Source organism: Bos indicus, chromosome 7, assembly GCF_029378745.1.
Source record: "Bos indicus isolate NIAB-ARS_2022 breed Sahiwal x Tharparkar chromosome 7, NIAB-ARS_B.indTharparkar_mat_pri_1.0, whole genome shotgun sequence".
NCBI lineage: Eukaryota > Metazoa > Chordata > Mammalia > Artiodactyla > Bovidae > Bos > Bos indicus.
The window spans coordinates 41,344,717-41,354,044 of record NC_091766.1 but is presented as its reverse complement, the minus strand read 5'-3'; the positions used below and the strand labels follow the sequence as shown (position 1 = coordinate 41,354,044).

At 40.5% G+C, this 9,328-nt stretch overlaps 1 pseudogene; it reads left to right on the top strand.

Annotated features, from left to right (window-relative positions):
* The first annotated feature begins 1,139 nt into the window (after positions 1-1,139).
* LOC109561028 (olfactory receptor 2L2-like) lies at positions 1,140-1,819 on the top strand (annotated as a pseudogene).
* Positions 1,820-9,328: the final 7,509 nt, after the last annotated feature.

Sequence of the window (9,328 nt, the reverse complement as noted above, 5' to 3'; positions counted from 1 at the left end):
GAATGTGGGTGTGAATATGTGTGTGTGTGTTTGTATTGAGAGTGTGTGCCCATGTGTTTAGCTTCCTCTTTCATTTTGAAACATACCTTTAATGTCTGGAAAAAATTTGGTTCTAGATTAATATTTATAGCTAAGGCATTAGAGACTGTGTAGTCTTTGTTGACGTAAAATGCCTCTGGAGATTTCCTCCACCCACTTCCATAAGAAGACTCTCAATTTATTTTTTCTGTTTAAGTAACTGACTGTTCCTCTTTCCAAATTCTTCTTTCAAAAGGATCTAAACATTTCATCTCTCATTCTTTACCACTGTGCCATGTGGGAAGCCCCCATACTACACTTGATGTTAGCCAAAAGGACAAGAAGCCAACCAGATATTATCTGGCTTTATGTAGGCTTGATTTGTCATTCCTGTGTAAAAAATTCTGAAGAAAGAAACATTTCTTCTCAATATGAGCTGATAGGTTGCTGTAAGCCTTAGGGATTGAATATGTAAGACAAATCATTTCTTAATGTTAATAAAAATTAATTTATAGCAATTTTTTTCTATAAGATAATTTATATTGATTTCCTATGAACATATATGGCATCTGAATTTGTTGCTTGAGTTTTATAAGACAATGACACATACTTTTCCTAATGATGACATAATAATTTAAGAAAATAAAGATACCTGGGAAAACACTTTGGCCAAATATATTTGTGTTTTCAAATTTTAAACTCAGTTTCAAAATATAACATATGCTTTTTTTTCAATATAGATAGCATCAGTTCTTTTTTATGAGTTGTAAATATTAAATAATGGACTAAAATAATAATTTAGTACTATATTTTATGGTTTTACACTTAATTACTTTTATATCTGCTGGTTTTAGGGGGAAAAAAAAGCATATCAGTATGATTTGGAAAACCGTAATCAAACATCAAATGATTTCATCTAATTGGGGTTGCTCCCCACCTCAACAATTGATCTGTTTATTTTTACTCTCATTTTTCTTATTTTCCTAAAGGCTCTTTTTGGCAAATTGTCAATGATCCTTCTCATCTTTCCAGACATGCGTCTCCACACACCACCCATGTATTTCCTACTTAGTCAGCTCTCCTTCCTTGACCTAAATTACATCTCCAACACTGTCCCAAAAATGGCTTCCAATTTTTTATTGGGAAACAAAGCAATCTCATTCACTGGATGCTGGATTCAATGTTTCTTTTTCTTGATGTCAGCAGTTGAAGAAGTATTGATATTGACATCTATGGCTTATGATCGTTATGTGACCACTTGCTCTCTTCTTTACTATCCCATAAGAATCAGCAGAAGAGTGTGAGTGTTGATCTTGGATAATGGGCTCTGTCAACTCTCACGCCCACACCATATATGCCCTCCATATCCCTTATTGTAGATCCAGGACCATCGATCATTTATGTGATGTTCAAGCCATGTTGACTTTGGCCTGCATGGACACCTGGATCTATGAGTACACAGTATTTGTGAGTACCATCCTCTTCCTTGTGTTGCCTTTCATTGGTATTGTATGTTCCTATGGTCGTGTTCTCCTTGCTGCCAATCACATGCACTCAGCAGAAGGGAGAAAAGAGGCCTACTCAATCTGCTTCCCCCATCTTACTGTGGTGTCTTTCTACTATGCACCCTTTGCTTACACTTATCTACACTCATGATCCCTCCAACAGAGGACAAGGCTCTGGCTGTCTTTATATCATCCTAACACCAAAGCTCAACTTTGTTATCTATCGCCTGAGAAACAAGGAGCTAATGGAGGCTTTGAAAAGAGTAATTCAGAAAATCTGCTCTGTAAAAATGTAGACAAAGTTTTTGCATGAGTACTAAGACTTGAGTATAATTCTATTTCTCATTATACAAAGTGATGAAAAGTATTATTCTATGCTTTAATGAAAAAGTTCAAAATAATAAAGAGGAATAGAGAATCATTAATGTCTCTAAAAAGTTATCTTGGAAATATATACAAGCATATATAAGTATGTGATATTTGTTCTTCTCTGCCTTAGTTACTTCACTTTAGGATAATCTTTAGGTCCATCTATATTGTTATAAATGACATTATTTTATTACTTTTTATGGCTAGCATATATATATACACACATGCATACATACACGCATCCTCTGCCCACCCCCAACCCTCCCACTGCTTTTGTCTTCAATGTTTCTCAGCATCCAGGTGGTTCCAGTAAATCAGTTCTCATCAGGTGGCTATAGTATTGGATCTTCAGCTTCAGGAACAATCATTCTAATGAATATTCAGAATTGATTTCTTTTAAGATTGACCAGACCTTATTCAGAATTAATTTTGAATCATGGAAACTAAGAATCATCCACAAATCTAACCAATGATTCAGATATACATGTTTATTGGTTACATGGAAACAATCAAAAATGACTAATGAGCCAATACACACTGAGCTTGAGCTGATTTAAGTCACTGTATCAGAGACAGATTTTGTTTCATTTGTAGATTCTGTATGATTAAGAAAACCCTTCCCATACCATCCCTCTGGGTCATCCCAGTGCACCAGCCCCAAGCTTCCTGTATCCTGCATCGAACCTGGACTGGTGATTCGTTTCTTATATTATACATGTTTTAATGCCATTCTCCCAAATCATCCCCCCCTCCCTCTCCCACAGAGTCCAAAAGACTGTTCTATACATCTGTGTCTCTTTTGCTGTCTCTCATACAGAGTTGTCATTACCATCTTTCTAAATTCCACTGATGTATAGATCAGTCTTATGGACTCTGTGGGAGAGGGAGAGGGTGGGGAGATTTGGGAGAATGGCATTGAAACATGTATAATATCATGTATGAAATGAGTCGCCAGTCCAGGTTTGATGCATGATACTGGATGCTTGGGGCTGGTACACTGGGATGACCCAGAGGGAGGGTATGGGGAGGGAGGAGGAAGGAGGGTTCAGGATGGGGAACACAGGTATACCTGTGGCGGATTCATTTCGATATGTGGCAAAACTAATACAATATTGTAAAGTTTAAAAATAAAATAAAATTTAAAAAAATAAATTCCATATATATGCGTTAGTATACTGTATTGGTGTTTTTCTTTCTGGCTGACTTCACTCTGTATAATAGGCTCGTTTCATCCACCTCATTAGAATTTCACTTAAGCCTCTCTAGCAGCAGGTTGGTTTGTTTGCTTTTTTTTTTTCTCAAGGAGTTGGTGATCAAGGACTGACAAACCCAATTTACCAATGTTGAGATGTTTCATTTTTGAACATTTCAGTTCAGTTCAGTCGCTCAGTCGTGTCCGACTCTTTGCGACCCCATGAATCACAGCACGCCAGGCCTCCCTGTCCATCACCAACTCCCGGAGTTCACTCAGACTCACGTCCATCGAGTTAGTGATGCCATCCAGCCATCTCATCCTCTGTAGTCCCCTTCTCCTCCTGCCCCCAATCCCTTCCAGCATCAGAGTCTTTTCCAATGAGTCAACTCTTCGCATCCAGTACTCCAAAGTACTGGAGTTTCAGCTTTAGCATCATTCCTTCCAAAGAAATCCCAGCGCTGATCTCCTTCAGAATGGACTGGTTGGATCTCCTTGCAGTCCAAGGGACTCTCAAGAGTCTTCTCCAACACCACAGTTCAAAAGCATCAATTCTTCAGTGCTCAGCTTTCTTCACAGTCCAACTCTCACATCCATACGTGACCACAGGAAAAACCATAGCCTTGACTAGACGGACCTTTGTTGGCAAAGTAATGTCTCTGCTTTTGAATATGCTGTCTAGGTTGGTCATAACTTTCCTTCCAAGGAGTAAGCGTCTTTTAATTTCATGGCTGCAGTCACCATCTGCAGTGATTTTGGAGCCCCCAAAAATAAAGTCGGACACTGTTTCTACTATTTCCCCATCTATTTCCCATGAAGTGATGGGACCAGATGCCATCATCTTCATTTTTTGAATGTTGAGCTTTAAGCCAACTTTTTCACTCTCCACTTTCACTTTCATCAAGAGGCCTTTTGAACATTTAGCTTAGAATAAATGCCCCTCCCTGAAATTCCTATCAGGCTTTGAATATCAGCTATGATCAATTTAGCCTTGCTATGGCCTCTAGTTTTAATAATCTGTTTATAAACAGCTCTGATGATTCTCCTTGGGTTTAGGAAATTCTCCAATTATAGCCTTCATTTTGGCCTTTGATTTGGATTTTTGCCTATAGCCTCATGTGGTTCCATTTCTAAAGATAACTAGACAAGTTTTAGTGAAAATTTCAGTTCATTCCATTTCTAACCCATGGGCACCCTACAAACTGAATTTCGTCATAAGCACACAGAATGGAGGCATTCATGGTATTAGTAGATTTTGAATCTGCACTCAAAAGGAAAGTGATTTTGGAAGTCAGGGTGCAGTGGAATGCAAGAGAAACTATCTTTTATATCTAGCACTGTGAACCAATTTGCATTCTCCAGGACTTCGGTCAATATGGGGCATGGATTGGAAGCTGTCTGGTAAACTGTGACCACTGCCTCATTAACTACCTTCAGGTCTTAGATAAGCTTTTTATCTCAATTTTATTTTTTATGGACAGAATGGAGATTTTTACACTAAGTTTGGCAAGGTTGAAATAGCTCATATTTTAAGAATTTGATAATTAAAGATTGGATACACTCTCGGGGAGAGGAGAATGAAAAAGTTGGCTTAAAATTCAACATTTAGAAAACTAAGGTCATGGCATCTGGTCCCATCACTTCATGGCAAACAGATGGGGAAACAATGGAAACAATGAGAGACTTTATTTTTGGGGCTCCAAAATCACTTCAGATGGTGACTGCAGCCATGAAATTAAAAGATGTTTGCTCCTTGTAAGAAAAGCCATGACCAACCTAGACAAAATAAAAACAGAGGCATTACTTTGCCAACAGAGGTCCATCTAGTCAAAGCTATGGTTTTTCCAATAGTCATGTCTGGATGTAAGAGTTGGACTATAAAGAAAGCTAAGTGCTGAAGAATTGATGTTTCTGAATTGTGTTTTTGGAGAAGTCTCTTGTCCCTTAGACTGCAAGGAGATCCATCAAGTCAATCCTAAAGGAAGTCAGTCCTGAATATTCGTTGGAAGGACTGATGCTGAAACCAAAACTCAATACTTTGGCCACCTGATTCAAAGAACTGACTCACTTTGAAAAGACCTTGATGCTGGGAAAGATTGAAGGCAGGAAGAGAAGGGGACAACAGAGGTTAGATGACAATGGTTAGATGACATCACCGACTCGAGTTTGAGCAAGCTCTGGGAGTTGGTAATGGACAGGGAAGCCTGGCGTGCTGCAGTCCATGGGGTCGCAAAGAGTCAGACATGACTGAATGACTGAACTGAACTGACTGCATTCTTGGACCTTAGGTCTCAAACAGTCATTTTTTCCCCATGAGTAATCAGCATTAGTTTATTTGGGGACTGTGCTGGGTCTTTGTTGCTGAGCAGGCTTCCTCTAGTTGCACAGAGCAGGGACTACTCTCTAATTGTGGCATGTGGTCTTCTCATTGTAGTGGCTTCTCTTGTTACATGGAGCTTAGGCTCTAAGGTGTTTGGGCTTCAATATTCGTTACATGTAGGCTCAGTAGTTGTGGTGAACAGGCTTGATTGCTCCTCAGCATGTGGGGTACTCCCAGACCAATGATCAAACCCAGGTGTCCCTCACCAGCAGGTGGATTCTTAACCACTGAGTCACCAGGGGAGCCCCAGCAATTAGGTTTTAATGAGATCAATGGCACATTAGTAGCTCTTCCAGGGATCTCAGTTTTCCAGAGAATAGGACTCATTTGAGAAACAATATGGGTTATAATGGAAACCTCCTCTGGCTTAGGACTGAGAAAGGTTCCCGTGGTCCAGAATGATGTTTTTCTTGGTTGATGCCTTCTTCATGAGGGTATCCAAATCAAGGTATTGTCTGGAGTTTAGTAAGTAAATCCCTTCTGAAACAAGGCTGTGGGACATTCAGGTGTGAGCAGGAACTGAATGCATAGATAAAATTCTCTAGCAGCTGAGAGTGTGAATGAAAAACTTGGTTTTGGTCATCAATTAATTCCTATTATCATACATGATTGGGAGAACAACAGTCCAGGGAAATCAGTCAGCACATGGTAGGTAACCCATGTATCTAATGAGAAAAAATTTTACTACATGCCACATCAAGGATTACCCAAGTCTTTTCTAGGTTGTTTTGGGGGAGCCATGGATGGTGCCAGGCCTCATCAGTCTTCGGTCTTCATCAGTTTGGGAGACCTGAATCCTCTTTGGGACCGAGGGCAGTCCTTATTCCAACAGTCCTTGTGATGCCCTGAGGACAAAAGAACAAGATGAGCATGAAGGGTCTCAGAATGTAGGAAGAGAGAAAAGCAGACTCCTATTGCTCTACCTGCCATGCTATAACCATTGTGGAATTTTTTAGCACTCCTGAGTAGCATAGTCTGTCCGCCTCCAACCCCATAAAAGGAAAGGTATTTGTCCTACTCTTCTCCTACTTCATATAGGGAATGTGTATGTGCTTCATATAGGGAATGTATATGTGCTTCATATAGGGAATGTACATATAACTCATCCAATCAGCAAATGACTCACAAGACCCCTTACCCCATTCCTTTGTCTCCTGACTATAAAAGCAGATCAAAGACCCACATTCAGGGTTGGCTCTCCTGATTGTCAGGAAGCTGACCTACTTTACTGGAAATGATTCCCCCCCTGCCCTTTGCACAAATCCTGCTCTAATAAACTTTATTCTCTTTCATTTTGCCTCACATCTGGAAATCCTTTTCCAACCAATGCAGGGACTGTGACAGCCCTCTTATTTGCATATCAAGGGGGATAGAGTCCTGGTGGACTTTTCTCATACATAGGGCATTCAGTGGCACTCCTGGTTGCACTTAAAACAAATCCCCTCTCGATTGGGTGGTGCCTCTGATCCATATTTTCTAGATCTGCCCCTGCATAAGCTTTTGCAAGGAAGAGTAACCCTGAGGTGGTACAGGGGCCAAGGCCTCCATCCTTAAGAGAAAGAGGGAGGAGGAAGAGACCTAGACCCTGAGTCAACTAAGCAAATTATCTTTTAGTGCTCTCTGAGAAAGAAAAAAGAGAAACAAATAGAGTTGAAGGATAAGACTGGAACACAAGGCAACACAGTGAAAATAATACAATACAAAAGTCACCTTCAGGATTGGCCTTTGTGATTTTTAGTTTAGCATTGTTGGATCAGGCACCCAACAGGGTTAAAATCATCTAGTTGTGTTGTATTAGTCACTCAGTTATGTCTGACTTCTTATAACCCCATGGACTGTAGCCCACCAGGCTCAGGTTATAGCAGTTTGACCTGAAGGGAGCCAAATGAGGCTTGCCTTTTCACAGAAGTAAAACCAAGGCACCATCCGACCTGCTTGCAAAGCTGGTAAGGAGGCTCAAGGATGAATGTGCAGTCTAAGAAGTCAGAAGGGAACTAAAAAAGGAAGATAATAAGAGAAATTCAGCCTGAAGATCTCCAGCAAAAGATAAGAAGTTATACAGCCATGATGCTTCCAAGACTAGAGATTTGAAAGCTCTTAAGAAAGGTACTCAATCATGACCTCTGCACAGGGGTTAAATAAAGCATATGACCCTCTCAAGGGAAGTGCTCATCTGCGACCTCTGTTCAGAACTGCAATGAGGTTGTGAACCCCAAGAGGCACCAGAGGAAGGCCAGGTCACAAATCTTATTGGGTATTCCTATAGTCCCCTTTTTGGGGCTCCCCAATGTGGTTCCAGTATCCTAGAACAAGGCTGAGACTAAGAACAAGTAGGGTCTGGAAATCAGGCTTGAGGAGCTACAGAGAGAAAACTCATACAATCAGGTTGCCAATTACCTGCTTCACAGTCTTAATGGGGTGGTCTGAGTGATCATCTCAGTAGATCTTCTGGAGTCCAAAGAAATAGAGCAGTAGAGGATAAGAAAGATCGAGGCAAGAAAGGCCCAGGGCTTGACATGCTCTTTCATAATCAGAGAGCTGGATTCTGCCAGATCCCCAAAGGGGCTACATGAATCTTCACTGTTCAGGATGAGTCCCAGCCCAATAGGCAGATCCAAATTATGCCCTTTGAGGTCCCTCTGTGTTAGCCACAGAGTTGCAGGAGAAGGGCGAGCAAGATAATGGTCATTTCCCAGGTCCTGGGCAAGTTCCTAGAATGGGCCACCAAGTGAAAATCCTTGGCTTTGCACAGGAAAGAAATCAAGAGTGAGCCAACGTAAAGTGGGGTAATTTGTATTTAGAGAGATATACCTAGGCAGAATGTGAACGGTTTCAGAAAGTGAGAGCAGCCCTAGGATATGGTTAGTTTTTAATGGGTTAGGGAATTTCATACACTAACAAGTGAGATTTTTCTAACTATTTGGGGAAAGGAGTAGGGATGTCTAGGAATCGGGCCACTGCACACAGTTTGACCTTTTATGGTCAGCCTTGGAACTGTCATGGTGCCTGTGGATGGTCAGTTAGCATGCTAATGTATGACAGTGAGCATATACTGAAGGTCAGGATCTAGAAGTCAAATTTTCTGCCATCTTAGGCCTATTAAAAAAAGTCCTACCAGTTTTTGTCATTTACTGTTTTGATCAATGGCTGTCATTGTTTTAAAGGTTGTGCCCGGCCGCTTGTCCACCTGTCTCAATGATTTGGGCTATTTTCAGAGAGTTACTCAGTTTTGCTGGGTCTCTGTCATGTATACAGGAAGTAAAGATGTTAATAAACTTCCTTTCTTTTTTTTTTCTGTTAACCTGACTTTTATTATAGAGGATACCTCTGCCAAGAACTAGATGGGCAGAGAATTTTTTTTTTCTTTCCTACTATTTACCAATAATTTAGGGTATGCTGCTTCTATCTTTCAGTTCAGTTAAGTTCAGTCACTCTGTGGTGTCCGACTCTTTGTGACTTCATGGACTACAGCACACCAGGCTTCCCTGTCCATCACCAACTCCCGGAGCTTGCTCAAACTAATGTCCTTCGAATCAGTGATGTCATCCAACTATCTCATCCTCTATCGTCTCCTTCTCCTCCTGCCTTCAATCTTTTCCAGCTTCTATCTTGCTTCTCAGCAAAGTCCAGGGATATGATGTGATTCCCCTAGGCCATGGAGCATCAGGTCCAACAATAGATACATATTTCTTGATTCTATTGTTTACCACCTGACAGGTGGAAGGGTCTAGAATAGACATCTGTACTCAGTTCCAAACTTCCTTAGAATATTTTCAATAATAACAACTGACAAAACAGTAGATATTACCATCATTTTCTGGTTTTCATGATGCCATTCATTCTCTATTCACTCATTCTGCATTT